At 37.1% G+C, this 19,247-nt stretch overlaps 1 pseudogene; it reads right to left on the reverse strand.

Annotated features, from left to right (window-relative positions):
• Positions 1–1,371: 1,371 nt before the first annotated feature.
• Positions 1,372–2,529, reverse strand: LOC111750099 (prothymosin alpha-like; annotated as a pseudogene).
• Positions 2,530–19,247: the final 16,718 nt, after the last annotated feature.

Raw genomic sequence — 19,247 nt, forward strand, 5'->3', positions numbered from 1 at the left:
TCAGGAAAAGTTTGTGTACAATTGATATTATTGTTTCCTGAATGTTTGATAAAATTCATCACTGATTCCATCTGGGCCTGAAGATTTTTGTGTAAACTATGCAACAAATTTAATCTAACAGACAAGGTTTTTAGATTATCTGTCTTCTTCACTGAGTTGGTAGCTTGTGCCTTTCAACGGATTTGCCCACTTCATCTAAGCTATCAAATTTATTGGTATAAAGTTTTTCTAATATTAACATCCTTATAATGTATGTAGGATATATAGTGATACCTCCTCTTTCATTGCCGATATTAGTAATTTCTGTCTTCTCTCTTTTTATTAATCAATATGGCTAAAAATATGTAATTTTATTGATCTTTTTAAAGAACCATCATTACTTTTCTCTGTTTTTCTGTTTTCCATTTCTTCAATAATATCTGCTGTTATATTTATTACCATATTTTTATGCAAATAATGCAAACTTTCTACTTTTGTTTGCCTACTGCTCCCTCCCACCCCCAAGATATTTTTGTGAAGCACTCTATGCTAATTTTTTATAGCAACATGTGAAAAAAAAAAATTGGCATAGGAGCACTTGCAAAAATACCTTTCCCCAAGGAAGGAAGTGGTTGGGAAACAGCCATAGAAGGTACTTGTTTTTTTGCATAAAAATATGGTATTCCCTTCCTTCTGCTTTCTTCCAGAAACTTAGATTATTATTTTGAGATCTTTTTTCTAATATTAACATTTAATTATATAAATTTCCCTCTAAGCTTTATTTTAGCTATATCCCACAAATTTTGCTGTTATGTTTTAATATTTTTAACTATTTCCTAATTTCCTTTGTAATTTGTTTTTTCTCAACCTGCAGGTGTGCTATATTGCTGTTTAATTTCCAAATATTTGGAGATTTTCCAGATAATTTTCTGTCACTGATTTCCAGCTTAATTCTGTTGTGTTCAATAAAAATACTTGCAAACTTTTTTATTATTTTACGTGTATTGAGGCTTGTATTATGGCCCAGAATATGCTCTATCCTGTAACTGTTCTATAAGCACTTGAAGAGAATGTGTATTCTACTGTTTCATGAAGTGTTCTGAATGCGGTTGATAGTGTCGTTGAGGCCCCCATATGCTTAATTTTTCTATAGAGAGAGACTACTGGAGACTACTGGAGTTTCCAACTAGACTGTGATTTGTCTATTACTCCATTCAGTTCCATCGAGCTTCTCTTTATTCATTTGGTTAGAACTACTTAGCATAGTAAAATTTCAATTTATTGTTGGACAACATTGTTTCACACACACATCAAACAGGCCAAAAATAATAAACAGTAGCTTCATAGACAAAAAAAAAAAAAAAAGGAGGGGGAGAAATCTTTTATCTTTGGACTTTTTAACTATCTCACACAAACCAACTACCTTTACTTAGTACAGCTAAGTACATATACCAAAAGGTTACTGGAAGGCACGGAAGAAGCCAAAACCACACCAAACTTGTTGCCATACAGTGATTCTGACTCACAGCAACGTATAGGACAGAGTAGAACTGCACCATAAAGTTTCCAAGGAGCAACTCGTGGATTCTATCAACAGGTGCTGAGCTTTCGATTAGCAGCCGGAGCTCTTAATCACTGTGCCACCAAGGCTCCGGAATGCTCAAAATAAGATTGTATTTGTGTTGTGCTTGTTGTTTTGCTATTATTTTATAAGATTTTTATTTACATGTTTCTCCTTTGAGGTAATGAACACGGTCACACCACAAGGAAAGTCAGAAGTAGGTCAGAGAAGGCTCTGAAGGCCGGTTTGGTCACCCGAGATTGTTAAATATGGCTGACCGCTAACAATACGTACAAAATATAAAATGTACACAAAAAAAATACAAATTTTTCTTTTAAAGTACGTTTATGACAAAAAGCTGAGCTTTGATAATTTTGGCTCTTTTTTCCTCCTCTGTTGCCAATGCATGTTGTGGTTTTGGTTGGGCGGTGGAGAGCGCATGTCACTGCGTGTGGCGCTGCCAGAAGTGGGCCGGCGGGACTCTCCACTCAAAGGTGACCATGTTTAGGTTCTGAGACAGGAAGTGGAAGGTGAATAGGTCATGGTGGACTTTTGATTGTTTTTAAGTTTAACTTTTTTTTTTGCTGTCTACTTATCCTCATACTTCTTCTTGGCGTCAACATCGTCATCCTCATCTTCAGCTGCCGGTTTGCCTAGCTGCCTCAGCCTCCTCATCTTCATCTCCATCCTCTTCCTCCCCATCACCTTCCTCCTCCTCCTTTTTTTCCTCGTCTTCTTCGTCTACCTCATTGTTAGCCTTCTGGTTCCCATTTTTCCTCGTTAGCGTTCCTATTAGCTGGTGCAACTCTTCCATTCTTTGCCTTCTCCACAATCTCGTTTAAGCCCGAGGTGGTATCTCAGAGCTGAGGTCCACTGCCAAGTCTGACATGGTCGAGCACGCCACTGGCCAGATGCAGCGGATTACTAAGAAACACGAGTTCAAGGACTCTGGCGAGGAAACTGCCCGGATCAGCTGCACCGGAGAAGGTGCGTGGCAGAGGTGGCAGGAGGTAGAGGGGAGCCAAACCTGGGAAGAGTGCAAAGAATGGCAATGCAATTAAACAAAAAATATACGTGTAAATATTAGAAGGATAGCGATAGGCTTGAAAAAATATTTTCAGATGATTTAACTACCCTACAAAAAAACGTCAATAGAAAAAATACTATAAGTTATTTCAGGACTCATTGAGTTTTCTGGCTGTGGAGTAAACATAAAAAAGAATGGATCATGTAGTAATTCTAAATGGTTAGAAACTATAATTAAAAAATATCCATAACAGCACAAAATATCAAATATGTTGGACTAAGTACAATGTGGGAAATGTTTTTGATATGATGAAAAGAATAAATATCAACTGAGAAGTATAACTGAAGGAAATTAAAAGAAGATACATAATATAGTGACCCCCGTTGGGTCACTATGAGCCAGAATTGATTCGACAGCAACAAGTATTCTTGAGCTATGAGGCTAAAATATTTTAAATATAACACATATCCTCTAATCTAATTTTTAATGCAATTCTTATAAAATGTAATTTTGCAATGAAAACAGGTATTTTTCCTGTCCAATATAAAAATGTTATCTATAACTATACTATTTTAGGATACACCATTTTAGATTATGATTGGGTAGTCAAAATAAGAATAGCCCAGATATATACCTGGTATGGAAACCCCTGGTGACATAGTGGTTAAGAGCTATGGCTGCTAACGAAAAGGTTGGCAGTTTCTTGGAAACCTTATGGGAAATTCCGCTCAGTCCCATAAGGTCACTATGAGTCGGAGTCGACTTGGCAGCAACTGGTATACCTGGTATGTGTAAAAAAAAGTATATAATAAAAAATTATGTTTTATATCAGTAAATAAAAGCTAGATCATCCGATGCTGAATGGAGATTAACAAAAGAAACACAAAATTATAAATCAGTTATCTTCAACATACTATGTGTTAAAACAAATTGCAAATGAATTTTTAAAAATTCTATGTAGATAAAAATGATTCCTAGAGTTAGCTGAAGAAGTAATTTTTTACTATGTCTTTCTAATTATAAGATTTAGACAATTTGATATAAACAAAACACAGTTTTCTATATATGTTTCAAAATCCCCAAACACCACCCCAAAACAAGTAGTAAACCATTTGCCAAATACATGCATACAAGATGATAACACCCTTAGTATATAAAGAACTCTTAAAATTTCACAAGAAAACTTGGAAAACTCATTGGAGAAATATTCTGAGGACATAGCAGACAACTCAAAAAAGAAGAAAAACAACCAATGTATGCATAAGATAAGGTTTCAACTCACTATTATTCAAGAAAATAGAAAATAAAAGAATATTTTTTTCACCAATCATATCGGCAGAAGCTTTTCTCTAACCATTGTTAGTGAAGATTTAAGATTATAAATCGATTCATGTGAATTTACAAAATGGGATTATAAATTGGTAATTATAAATCATGAAGTTCAATCTGGCAATACATATTTTAAAACACTTAAGTGTTGCAATAATTCCACAACTAGAAATCCATTCTAAAAAACTATCATAGATTTGTCTCTAAATTTAGTGATCCTCTTAGTGTAAAGGGAAACCCTGATGGCATAGTGGTTAAGTGCTACGGCTGCTAGCCAAAGGGTAGGCAGTTTGAATCCACCAGGTGCTTCTTGCAAACTCTATGGGGCAGTTCCACTCTGTCCTATAGGGTCACTATGAGTTGGAATTGACTTGACGGCACTGGGTTTGGTTTTTTTGGTTTAGTGCAAGGTGAAAAAAAATCCAATGAAATACCCTTTTATAAACTGTAGTACCTTCATATGATGGAGCACTCTATTATCATTTCATATTATAGAAAAATGTTCATTGAGTTTCCTGAAAAGTGAAAAAAATAGTATATATATAGTATAATCTCTTTATTATAAAAAATTAAATAACAGGTCAAAGAAATAAAGACTGAAAAGAGAAAACAAAATAGTCTTTATCCTCTTTAGTTTAAAGATCTTGAGCACACAGCAGTTTAACAGTTTTGGATTAGGAAGAGAAATATTTTAAAATATTATACTGAAAGAAATCCAAAATATAACAGGTAGCTCTCTACTTCCTAACAAGATTAACCTCGACTGGTAATTTTTTTTTCCAATTCAGACCTGAGACCACTAGTCCAGCCTTCACTATTATAAATAAATTTGATAAACCATCAGTATCATAAAAGTGGCAACTAAGGACATGCTAAGAAAAAAGTCTAGGATATAAGAGTAGAGAAGGTGATCATGAAATATGAATCCTTAACCAGGTAAACATTTTGTGCTCAGCTGTGCAGTAGTGCTCAGTGACTTAATTAGGAGCAACCTATTATACAATGTGGGACAATATCTTAGGCAGGCCTTCATTAAAAAATATCAAGACAATTCAACTAGGGATAATAGTGCAATCCTGAAATTAAACCCCAGTTGTAGGTATTGTACCAGCTTGAACTGGCTGTATGTGCCTGTGTCTCAAGAGGGGCTTTCTGTACATGTTTCTCTGTAGCTATGCTTCCTATCAAAGTGAAATCAAATGGAGAGCTTGGACACGCACTGCACAATGGTGGGTGATGTCCATTTGGCCCACATTCTAACAACCCAAGCACTTCAGGGAAAATTCCAAGTCAGCTTACGATTACCACCTGCCAGGAATCTAGTCCAGCTGTGACAGAGCTGCAGAGCCTGGATGGGAGCCACCAAAATACAGCAAATGGAGGAAAAAAAATGGGCTTTCAGACTTGTTTTATTAAATGTCAGGAGGCTGCAGATGGAGGGTTATGAAGAAAATGTTGATATGGGAAAAAAGGAAAAATCAGGGATATATATTAAATTGATTTTGTTAACTGTATATTTAAAAATGGTACAAACTACATATACAGCTCACGCTTATTCGAACTAACTTATGAAGCAGTCTTTTCAACAGGTAAGCAGTTCACCTGATTATACTGGCAAAGAAAATGGAAAGCTAATGTAGCAATTTGGCTAATAAAATCTTTCTTTGTAAAGTTTGATATATTATTTTTGGTGAACGTTATTTGAGGCATTCTGTTCCCTGTCCACAAAGGTCTCCAAATTATATCAAACAGGATGATAGCTAGCTAACTAGCTAGCTACATTGTTGTCGTTCTTAGGCAGATGAATAAACAGATAGCTGCTGTTGAGTGGACTTGGACTCATGGCAACTCCGTGTACAACAGAATGAAACGTTGCATCATTCCCATGCCTGATGCATGTTTGAGTCCATTGTTGCAGTTGATGTGCCTATCCATTCACCAAGGCTCTCCCTCGACCTTCTGTGCTCTCTACTTTACCAGTCATGATGTCCTTCTCTGGCAATTGATCCCTCCTGGTGACACATTCAAAGCAAGTCAGACAATGTTCTGTTGTGACCCATAGGGTTTTCATTGGCTAGTTTTCCAAAAAGTAGATCACTAGGTCTTTCTTCGTACTTTTTCTTAGTCTGTTCTGCTGGTGTTTGAAATAATGGTGTCGTAGATTCCAGCATCACAACAACATGCAAGATACCACAGTATAATAAATTGGTGGTGGAAGAAAATAGGATTCCTGAAAAGATAAACTTGCAGTGTTCAAATTAAGATGGTAGATAAAATATTATGGTTAACAGAAAATCTTTCCATGCCTCTGGGCTGTCCATGTACTAAATAACACAGTCTGCCTTGCGGTGTGGTGTATAGCTCCCATTTAAGATTGTAAACTTCTCTAGGACTGGAATTATGCATGGTCCATGCTAGTATCCACCAATTCCTACGTAGTACAGTGCTTGCCCTCTTGTAGTATGCTTTCCAAACAATTTATTGAATTGTATTGTTCGTTATTGCTGTAGTGCTGGTCATCTAAACTACCACTAGCAACATTTACAAGCTAATATGATCAAAAGCACCTCTGATATTTGGGGAAAAAATAACGGCAATGTGCCTTTTTATTTTTTTTTTTGGTGGGGGGGCGGTTATGTATTGATTGGTTAGCCATATTAACTGAGTTTACTATATTGAAGACATAGTCTTAGATTCATGGCCTTAGTTTTGTATGTCATATCACTGCAATTCACAGATGGGTTCTCCTGATATGTATTCTTTCTTTTGGTTGAGCCTGAAAGGGTTGAAATTTAAGTAAATCCCGTATGCAAAAAAAAAAAAAATTCACATAACTTCAACTTTCAGGATGACTTGTTCAATTTCTCTTCTCTATTCAATGACCTCGTTATCCAATAGCTGAAGCTGGAATTTCACTCACTATCTCTTCAGAATGTTTCCAGTTTATATGATATAATGCATAATTTAAATGCATGAAGGTATATTAGCCTCCTTGAAAAGCTTCTGAAGTTGAATACACAAATATTGAAGCATCCTTAAACCGTTTGCTTTTACTACATCAACACTCATAAATTGGAGTAGGAAAATTTTGTTAAGTAGCCAGCTATCTATATATTTTAATGATATTCAAAAGTACTTTTCAAATATAGAAAGACATTCTTTATCCTACAGAGTGTTTCTCTAATATCAAAGGATGCTTTTAAGGAAGATTTTTTTTTTTTCTCCTCTAGAGCTCTCTTTAGGAAAGCCGCCATAACTTTCAGTTCAGGGTTTAGCATTATGGCTTTACAAAAGATTCTGACTTAGGGCTTATAACAAACCACATTTACCTAAATGTGACATAATCTTTTAGTGCTAACTTTGCTGTTCATGTCACCGCCCATCAAGGAGCCACTAATTAGAAGTTCAGAAGGAAGGGATCATCTACCAAATATAAAAGACTTAGTTTCAAAGAGGCAATCAGTCTCCGGTAGATTCCAGATTGGATAGTAATAAACAAAAATGTGTTTTCCTTTGGGACTTAATAAACTCTACCCTGAATTCTCCACTTTTACAGTGGATTGACACATGGAATTAAAAAAAAAAAAAGTATATGTACTTTCTCAATTGTTTTGGGTGCCATTGTTTCCCTCTGAAAGCAAAGACTGCAATGTCAAACAGATAGTTTTGAAGTGCATTTTGTATAAGATCTTGTACTCTATCTGGCATGATTTTTTTTTTTTTTTCTTTTTGCAGGCTCATCAAAATGGTCAATGTCACCAAAACAGGAAATTTGCCAGGTGCAGCTGTTCTACATAGCAACATACACGAGCTTGGAATATTAATGTCCTCTAAACATTCTGGGTGAGATGACATAATCTCAAGAAAATACTTCTTCCCAACAATGATGTGATCCATACGTTTAAGTCTTTTAAGAACCATGTAATGTATTTAGGATACTATCAAGAGGAAAACATCAATAGGTGCTTTTTACAGTTTTGTAGGGACATCTTATGAACCAGCTCAGGCTCCAGTAAGATAAAGACTACGTAAAATGCACTGTGTATCTAGGGGACACAGGAGTGGGAAATGGAGTTCTTCTTTCCACTTTATAACCTAGGCACTAGACAAGATCAATACATTTGTATCAAATGTGATATATGTAATATTGTTAATATAAGACCATGATATTAAGCGCTTGGTGCAACCAGAGCTCACGGAGGAGAGATTAGCTTCATCATTAACTTCACCAAGTCTTGAGATTTATGATAAAGATGATTAAACACTGCTTGATCTTTTTTTGTGTACTTTGCAGACTCAAACAAGCAGCACTGAGGATGCCGAATGGTGCAGAGCTGCTCAACACCTCCAGCATACAGACTTTTCTCTAATCACTTTTCCTCCTATCCCTTGGTGTAAATGAATATAAATCGTTGTAGACAGCATGACTTTAAATATGTATATTTAAAACCTTTACACATGTTTTAAAGGTGTCAGGGTATACCCATGAGGCATAACTTTCTAAAGCTCGGTGTTGAGATTTAAAGTGCATTTGGTGAATGGTGGGACACGCCTCACGCAAGATCGCAGAGATCCTGAGAATACTCTGGAGAGACGATGCAAGCCAAGTACATTGCTGGCATCAGACATAATCTGGGTAGGACTGTCAGCACTCTCCAACTTAAATGTTTTTCCAATCTTTTTATTTGGGCGTGGGGAGTGAGACGGGATGGAACAACTTCTTGGGACAACACTATTTATCTTAAAGAGAAAAGGATCCAGACATAAACAGGTTGTCTCAAAAACAAAGAGGAGGAGGTGGTATACACAGTCAGAAAGATAGATCCCTCTCATTTGAATATGTCCCCAGTCCAGAATGTTTTCTGGGTGTTTCAGAAAACTGTGCAACACATTGGGGTACAAGTAAGACTGCCTCAGAAACTTTCTAACTAAGCAGAACTCAAAAAGGAGGGAACCACTTCCAAAGTCCCACCCCAGACCACTGTGTAGGGTTGATATACATAGAACTTAGCCACCAATTACAAACTAGTCTGGCAAGCAGCAGTCGAGGCCACAGCATTTGGGGCAGCATTGAGAAGGGCCCTGCCTCCATGCCTGGGAAGCAGAGCCTTACAAATAAGTTGTCAGTAGGCAGGCAAGATAGGTCTGTGGGTGGTGCAAACAGTTTGTGCTGCACTACTGCCCTAAAGGTTGGTAGTTTCGACCCACCCAGCAGCACGAGAGGCCTGGCAATCTGCTTCCTAAAGATTGCGGCCAAGAAAGCCCTACAGAGCAGTTCTACTCTGCAACAAATGGAGTCACCATGAGTTGAAATCAACACAGCAACAGGTTTGTTTTTTAGGCAGCCAAGAAGACCCCTGTTGTTGTTGTTCTTATTGTTGTGTGCCGTCCAGTTGATTCCAACTCACAGCAATCCTATATGACAGAGCAGAACTGTCCCATAGGGTTTTCTAGGCTGTAATCTTTACAGGAGTAGATCTCCAGGTCTTTTCCCCATGGAGTGGCTAGTGGGTTTGAACCTTTCAGTTATCAGCTGAGCACTTAACCATTGTACCCCCAGGAATTTTTAGGAACCTCAAAAATACTAATAGGTAAGATTTTAAATTCTGTGACTGTACTTCCTTCAAGCACAGACTGTGACTAATATGTAAGTAGATTGATTATATTGTAGACTGCTTTATATTTCACAGAACGCTTTTACAAGTATTACTCTATAAAAACAACCTACGGAGATAAGCTTTCCCCTCCTTCTCGAATTTTACCAATGAGTTCCAAGCCAGTATACTCGTTCAGGGAAAAGTCAGTTCGGCATGAGTACGATGTAACTGCCTGATTTTCTAGCTTAAGAATTATGAGGCTGCAGAGCTCCTCCCCAGGATCAGGACTGGATTCTCCTGCTTCACGCCTCTCAGTCCCTGTCACTGCTGTCTGCCCTCTATCCTTGCCACTAATTTACCTCCAGAGGTTTGCCTACCTTCAAAGGAAGGACAACATTCACGGAGATTCAGCTTCAGTGAGGTGGATTCGGGAGACTAATGGAGAACAGCTGCATCCCAAAGTTATTTCTTTATGGTGAGCTAATAAAGGATAGATTGTTCACAGGGTGAAATGAAGTGTGAAAACACATCTGAAACTTTGAAACACTGCCACAGATGACAACAAAACAACAATAAGATTTGGAGACATACTGCAATCTACGCCACTATGGCCCACTCTATATGAAAACAGAACCCAGTCACAAAAACGAAATAACATTCATTTAACATTTATTAAATTCTTATGGCTTACCAAGCTGTACACTAAACTTGGAGGGTAGAAAGACAAATAGAGCTTGATTTCTCACCTTCAGGAGCTCACATGCTATGGGGGCCAACAATTAGGTAGACAATCACAGTAGTGTGGTAAGTGCTATGAGGAAGCACAGAGAAGGAAGCCTTGACCTCTGTTCATCCCTCAGTAAAGGGAAGAAGCCCACCTCCAAAAAGGCTTTTAAAGTAAAAATTAAAAAAATAATAAAAATTAATACCAATCGTTTACTCTTGTCCAGGTACTGTGTTAAACAAAATATGTGAGGTCCCATCATTGTCCCCATTTTACAGTGTAAATAATGTTTAAAAAGTGCTGTAAATCACTGTAGTGTTTTAAAGAGTTGTTAGTATTCTCTTGGTCTCATAGCACTTTCCTTTTTTTATTATAAAATTTATCACAGTCTATCTTAAAAAGAGCTTTTTCATTTTGTTTTTTGCATGAAACGCCCCCACTATAGGTTATACTTCTAGAAGGCAATAACCTCTTTCTAATCCCAAACTATGTAATGCCCATGGTAGGCCTTCAGCAAGCATTGCTTTAAATTGAATGGAACCATGCTAAAATAGTACAATGCAGTACTATGAAATGGCTGTTATATAACCTTAGCTCCAAGTTGCTGGAGGTAGTGAGAATGAGAACTGAAATAACAAAACCTGAGCATAGTGTCATTAGGACCCACTATAACATGGCAGTAGGCACTGAAGAAGGACGGCGACAATAAAAAGATCTTGCCCAATAAAACCTTGCCTGGTTCTCTCAGTACTCATGTTCTTCTCTGGCCTTGACATTCTTCAGCTTTAATCTTGTTATTTGTCCCTGAATCCTCATTATTCTTCCCAAATTAAAATTGATTTTGTGGCATTCCTTCTCTCTTACATTTCTATCCCCTAGTCTTGTGCCCACCCATGGTGTCCTTAGATAAGAAGAAGAATAAGCATCCCTGGGTTTCAGGCTCTGGAATCTCCTAGTAATGTTGCTGCCCATTCTTGGACAGGATCACCTTGGACTTCTCTCCAGCTCCACAACTCCTGAACTGTGCAAAGAAGTGGAACATTAAGAGAAAGTCTTTGTAGCATGGCTCTGTTTCATGTTTCTCTTTTCCTGGTACTGAAGGAGAGCAATGGCAGCACAGACAAGAGATAGTTGCCACATTATTCACACTTAAGACCAGTTAATCACTGGTTGTGCAGTAGTTAAGTGTTCAGGTGCTAACCAAAAGATCAGGAGTTCAAATCCACCAGCTGCTCCGTGGAAACCATATGGGTCAGTTCTACCCTGTCCTATAGGGTCCTATGAATCAGAATCGACTCAACAGCAACAGGTTTAGCTTTTAGTTTTAAGATCAGTTACAGAGACGAAAAGAAAGCTAAAGTAAAAATTTTAGAGCAGGTAAAAACAGCCATATTCAGTTTTAATGGTGTTCAGGTTTTAGCTGTGAGGCCAGACTTTTTTAGGACCAAGAGATTTCTTATTTCTTACAAGCTCTACCTTCTAGTGTCCAGCTGAAGACCGTAGGAAATACTGGCAAAGAAATTTCAGGAATGAAAACTTCCAGCCAAGCAAAGAAGGATTATTTTGCAAAGCTGCATCTCTAAGGAAAATTAAGTGACTTGTCCTTGAGTGTTCTAGAAATTATTTGTTCCAGTTTTTAGCATAACTCTTAAATTTTTATGGAAAATGGTTTAAGAGATAGCTGCTTTTCTATTATTTATTTAAAACAAGTCTTACAAATTATTTCCTAATAAATTTATTAATTTACTGAAGCAGGTGGTTTATATCTCTCTATTACCCAGAACCCCATTACTAGAAAAGTTGTATCCAGGTTTTATTCTGTCAAATAATAATGATAATAACAGCAGCAGTAGTGCCCAGTTATTGGCGACTTATTTTATTCCAGTTACCTTTTGGACATTATCTCAAATATCATCACAATGATTTAATGAAATAGGTGCTATTTCCACTTCTATTTTATAGATTAAGAAACTGACACTTAAGTAAGTTAGTGACCGGACAAAAATCACAAAGCAAGTAAAATAGTGTGGGCTCTTCTAGACATCTGAGATCCTGGATAATATATAGAAATCAAGTGGCTATAGAAGTTATTTTATATCTGGCATTTGTAAGAGGAATGTGCACTTTCTAGTTATGAAGGTAAAATAAGCATTGTTCAACTGTCAAAATGAAAGGATGGTATCCATTATCATGTTAGTTAGCATTTACTGAGCACTTAGCTGGTGCAAGGCACTGTTCCAAACACTTCATAGAAACCATATAGAGAGTTAGGTTCTCTATATAATCACCACGTATAAATGAAGAAACAGATATAGATGAGTTATTTATCCCAATTTATTCATCTAGTAAGTTGTGGAACCAGAATTTCAAATCAGATGGCTGGTTAAAGTGACAAAGAGTATCCATTGAATAAGAGTTGAGCCATCAAATCACAGAGTGACTCTGGCGGAAGAGACTGCTTCGTTGTAAATTGATGCAATGATTCTCAGATTTTGAATTTCATGGGTCTATACTTTTTTTTTTTTTTTTGTAATTCAGGAAGGTCACATACGATTATAATGTTTATTTTCAATCAAATAAGAATGTTTAAAAAAACCTATAGCCAGCATTATTTGTTTAAAGAAAACACGTGATGACATCACACCAAAAAAGATAGGATAAAATTTCAGGATAAAGGATAAATGTATAGATTCAATACATTTAGTATTATGAAAAATACTACACTACATTTTCTTTGTTCTCTGTCTAGCATTGCTACACCTACATGCTTGGGAGTCACAGGTTAAAAGACAAAGTTGAGGAGAATTGGAAGGGCTGCGTGGTTGGTTGGAAAGACCGTCCTTCCTTGGCCTCCCTCCATGCACAGTCAGCCTTCAGATCTCAGCTTGAAGAGTTGCTTGTTTAACTCCTGTATAAATCTAAGCACAGCCCTGGTGGTGCTCAACGCCATGAGGTGAGTACTGGGCCCTGGAACAGCTCACCACCAGGGTGAGATGGTGCTCAATCTCTATTTCGTTAATAAATATGTAAATATACATCTGATGATGTTGCTCATGTTGCTGAAATATCAGAAGCTAGATATCCATAATTACAGCAACTCAGAATTCAGGAATCAACCCAATTAATTAAGAAGTTTTCTCTTTGATTGCAATGAAGAGACAGGACAGCGTAGGATATTTAAGCGATGATAAACATTTAAATGTGGAGGTTTTAGCCTGCCTTTCTAAGGAAGATCTTAAAGCATGAAATAAATAATTTTTTAAAAGATTCTTTGAGCAAAGTTCTTAAGTATCTGTAGATATGTAGATATATAGGAGCTGTTTCTGAATGCAGAATTTTAGCTAAGAAAAGGCTGGGTAACAGTTATCATATCTGATGCCCATCATATCCTTGAAAAATCTGTTCCTGCTATAATACAGCACTGCGGATTTTCTTTTTACATTGATCAGTTCTCTAATTTGACTTGTCCACCAACTCTGCTGATATTATTTTTTAAATTTTGAATTAGTTATTTGTTTTTTTCCCAATGTATCTTCTTTCTAAGAATAAGTATGAATGAAAAATCAGGATTATTATTGATTCCATGCAATGTATCTGGTTTTTCTAATCTTGCTCTCTTTGTGCTCTAAGTGATTGACCCCGACTTTGCAGAATTTATACTGAAAAACTGACACATTTGAGTGAGGCCCAAACTTAGAAGAGAATTTCAAATCATGTTTAGGATGCCATGGAATAAAATGCTCAAACAAACTTTAACACTTGTCAATCCTTGGCTTAGAAATAGAAGTGGTTAGTGAAAAACTGTTATCTGAAAAAGAAGTTTGACCTAAGCAGCAGAGGAATCAGTGTTCATACAGTAATCTTAGAATCTTAGGAATCTTCATAAGTGGTCGTTAGTAAATGGTGTGATTGGGCCAATCATAGACCAAGGTCTAGCTAACACTGAACCTTGTTAAAAAGAATTTGATGACTGTATTCCCTTATAATTTGAAGAAAGCTATAGTGACATATCAGAACTAGACAAAGTTTTTCCTGATAATATTCTATGAACCAATAGTTTAGAGAGAATTAAATTAAATAACCAAATTATTACTAATAAACCTTATTATAGAAAGCTAGTTTATATAATTAGAGGCAAGTCTATTCAATTATTTGTGCAACTACATTATCATTATTATTGCTTGAACAAAATATAGCCAGGCTAGTATTAATGTAATTTATATTCTTGGGCTGTTTATAAGCTATAAAGATAAATTGGTTTTTTTCTTCACCCTCTACCTGACCATATGACCATATCAGTTTCTTTCTAATGTCTCTACAAATCTCAGTCCATATGACATGAGTATGAGGGAAAAATTTAGAAAGTAACAGAAGTTTGAAAAAACCATGCAAACTTCAGAATGATAATATGAATAAACCTGAGGCATAAGAAGAATAATTTTACCAAAGAAATTTATCTGATCAACAAGTGCCAACCTTTGAAGAAACTGATAAAAATAGCCAATGAGGCAGGTAATATCAGAGTCGAAACCGTGGAAGACAAAATGGCATCATAAATCAAAGTACGAAAAATCACTGTGAAAATTCAAATGCAAATATAGTCACTGACACACCTGACACAACAGAGGAGAGAGGAAAAGAATCATTCTAATATTCCAAGGTGAGTTATCTGGCACAAAGCAACAATTTATTATAATCATTATTATAGTAAACTTAAGAATTTTACTAAATTTTAAGATTTTGATGGAAAACACAAAACCAAAAGACATTGCTGACAATCTGTGAAGTTGTAATCCAACGTTGAAATTTTGTCTGATAAGACAAGTTACTATTTACTGAGTTCGTACTATGGGTCAAACACGGGGCTTTACGAACTCAATTGTATTTAAATCATCTCAAAATCCTATGAAGTGGGAATATTTTTTCCAATTTACCAATGCAGGAAATTGGAACTTACACTATTAATAAGGTGGTTTGCCTTGTCTTTAAAACCTATAAATTTTGAGAGGCTGTGGAAAGATTGGAACACTTCTACACTGCTGGTGGAAATGCCAAATGGTACAACCACTTTGGAAATCGATTTGGCGCTTCCTTAAAAAGTTAGAAATACAACTACCATACGATCCAGCAATCCCACTCCTTGGAATATATCCTAGAGAAATAAGAGCCTTTACACAAACAGATATATGCATGCCCGTGTTTATTGCAGCACTGTTGACAATAGCAAAAACATGGAAGCAACCAAGGTGCCCATCAATGGATGAATGGATAAATAAATTGTGGTATATTCACACAATGGAATACTACGCATCGATAAAGAAAAGTGAGGAATCTGTGAAATATTTCATAACATGGAGGAACCTGGAAGGCATTATGCTGAGTGAAATTAGTCAGAGGCAAAAGGACAAATATTGTATAAGACCACTATTATAAGAATTTGAGAAATAGTTTAAACTGAGAACACATTCTTCTGTGGATATGAGAGGGGGAGAGAGAGAGGGTGGGAGAGGGGTACTCACTAATTAGATAGTAGATAAGAACTACTTTAGGTGAAGGGAAAGACAACACACGATACAGGGGAGGTCAGCACAATTGGACTAAACCAAAAGCAAAGAAGTTTCCTGAATAAACTGAATGCTTCGAAGGCCAGCGTAGCAGGGGCAGGGATCTGGGGACCATGGTTTCAGGGGACATCTAAGTCAATTGGCATAAAAAAATCTATTAACAAAACATTCTGCATCCCACTTTGAAGAGTGGCATCTGGGGTCTTAAATGCTAGCAAGCAGCCATCTGAGATGCATCAATTGGTCTCAACCCACCTGGATCAAAGGAGAATGAAGAATACCAAGGACACAAGGCAATTATGAGCCCAAGAGACAGAAAGGGCCACATGAACCAGCAACTACATCATCCTGAGACCAGAAGAACTAGATGGTGCCTGGCCACAACCGATGGCTGCCCTGACAGGGAACATAACAGAGAACCCCTGAGGGAGCAGGAGAGCAGTGGGATGCAGACCCCAAATTCTCATAAAACCAGACTTGATGGTCTGACTGAGACTGGAAGGACCCCAGTGGTCATGGCCCCCAGACCTTCTGTTACCCCAGGACAGGAACCATTCCCAAAGCCAACTCTTCAGACAGGGATTGGACTGGACAATGGGTTGGAGAGGGATGCTGGTGAGGAGTGAGTTTCTTGGATCAGGTGGACACTTGAGACTATGTTGGCATCTCCTGCCTGAGATAGGACCTGTTGAGCACCTAGAGCCATCCTCCCGGCCTTGGAGAAGGAATAAATTCGCAATTGGGGGAAAAGAAAACCAGAGGAGCTCAGGACAGAAATGGCTCCTGTCCAGGCATAAATGATCTGTGGACTTTGAATACCTTTCCCCTCTGCATGGACCTGTGTGGGCCTATTTCAGGAGAATAGGCCCTTGTTGGCAGACTACAACTGTTTCAGCTGTGTGGCGGGAAAGGTGGGTGTTTGATGTTTGACATTGCTTTGCCTATTAAACAGGGTCCTCATCTACCCACAACAGGGACCTAAGGACTGGTGGCTCCACTCAGGCCACCCAGACACCCGAGACAGCAGTCCAAAGATAGGTGGTACCTCCCAGTCCTTACAACAAAGACTATGGGTGCCCAAGGTCACTCTGCAGAACACACCCACCAGCACGCTCTAGGGAACAGAGACGCGTTTTCCTCAGAGACACTTGGAGGTCGGTTCTCAGCCCCTGCCTTGTTCAGAGCGTGACCCCCTGCTGCAATCAGATACCAGTATATACGTCAATCACCCCTGCCCCCTAAGACTGTAGACCAGAGCCTGTACCACACACTTAATATCAGCTACCTGGAAACCTGAGTTGAATTCATACAAGAAAACTGAATGGAGTCCTAGACTGATATACATGATAACAGCTCTAGCCAGCTGGGGACAGGATGCCAGGCTGCAAAGGTGAAAATAATCAAGCTAGCTCACTCGAGCAACCCATAGGGGTATACCAAAACAAAACAAAGCAAGCAGCTACGACACAGTAAGCAAGCATAAACTAATACGATAACTTATAGATGGCTCGGAGACAACAATCAATATCAAGTCACATAAAGAAACAGGCCATGATCACCTCAACAGGCTCTCAAAACAAAGAATCCAGGGATCTTTTAGATGAAAGTGCATTCCTGGAATTACCAGATGCAGGATAAGAAAGTTTAATATACAGAACCCTTCAAGACATTAGGAAAGAAATGAGGCAATATGCAGAACAAGCCAAGGAACACACAGATAAAGCAGAAGAAGAAATTAGGAAGATTATTCAGGAACAAAGTGAAAAGTTTAATAAGCTGGAAAAATCCATAGACAGATAGCAATCAGAAATTCAGAAGATTAACAATAAAATTACAGAATTAGATAACTCGATAGAAAGTCAGAGGAGCAGAATTGACCAAGTAGAAGCTAGAATTTCTGAACTCGAAGATAAATCACTTGGCACTAATGTATTTGAAGAAAAATCAGAGAAAAGAATTAAAAAAAAATGAAGAAAACTTAAGAATCATGTGAGACTCTATCAAGAGAAATAACCTGTGAGTGATTGGAGTACCAGAACAGGGAGGGATAACAGAAAATACAGAGAAAATTGTTGAGGATTTGTTGGCAGAAAACTTCCCTGATATTGTGAAAGATGAGAAGATATCTATCCAAGATGCTCATTGAACTCCACCTAAGGCAGATCTTAAAAGAAAGTCATCAGGACATATTATAATCAAGCTTGCAAAACCAAAGATAAAGAAACAATTATAAGAGCAGTGAGGGATAAAAGAAAAGTTACCTACAAAGGAGAGCCAATAAGAATAAGCTGAGACTACTCAGCAGAAACCATGCAGGAAAGAAGGCAATGGGATGACTTATACAAAAAATTGAAAGAAAAAAATTTCCTGCCAAGAATCATATATCCATCAAAACTCTCTCTTAAATATGAAGGTGAAATTAAGACATTTCCAGATAAACACAAGTTGAGGGAATTTGTAAAAACCAAATCAAAACTACAAGAAATACTAAAGGGAGTTCTTTAGTTAGAAAATCAATAATATCAGGTATCAACTCAAGACTAGAACACTGGGCAGAGCAACCAGAAGTCAACCCACACTGGGAAATCCAAAAAAACAAAGCAAGATTTAAAAAAAAAAAAAAGCCCAACACAGGGTAACGACGATGTTATTATAGAAAAGAAGACAACATTAAAATAATAAAGAGGGACTAAGAAATGTAATCATACACCTTCCATATGGAGAGGAAGATACAGCGATACATAGAAATAAAAGTTAGTTTCAAATTTAGAAATATAGGAATAAATAATAAGGTAACCACAAAGGAGAGAAACTATCCTACTCATCAAAATAAAATACAAGGGAAAAATACAGACTCAGCAGAAACAAAATCAACAACAACCAATATGAGGAAAGGACACTATATAAACAAAATGTATTCAGCACATAAAATCAAGGGAGAAAAAGAAACTGTCAACACAAAAAAAAAGACATCAAAACGATAGCACTAAATTCATACCTATCCATAATTACCCTGAATGTAAATGGACAAAATGCACCATTAAAGAGACAGAGAGTGGCAGAATGGATTAAAAAACAAGATCTGTCTATATGCTGCCTACAAAAGACATATCTTAGACTTAGAGATACAAACAAACTAAAACTCAAAGGATGGAAAAAAATATATCAAGCAAACAACAATAAAAAAAGACCAGGAGTGGCAATATTAATTTCTGACAAAATAGACTTTAAAGTTAAATCCATCAGAAAGGATAAGGAAGGACGCTATATAATGATTAAAGGGACAACACACCAAGAAGATATAACCATATTAAATATTTATGCACCCAATGACAGGGCTGCAAGATACATAAAACAAACTATCAGCATTGAAAAGTGAGATAGACGGCTCCAAAATAATAGTAGGAGACTTCAGTACACCACTTTCGGTGAAGGAAAGGACATCCAGAAAGAAGCTCAGTGAAGA

This window comes from Loxodonta africana, chromosome 14 (genome assembly GCF_030014295.1).
Source record: "Loxodonta africana isolate mLoxAfr1 chromosome 14, mLoxAfr1.hap2, whole genome shotgun sequence".
Lineage (NCBI taxonomy): Eukaryota > Metazoa > Chordata > Mammalia > Proboscidea > Elephantidae > Loxodonta > Loxodonta africana.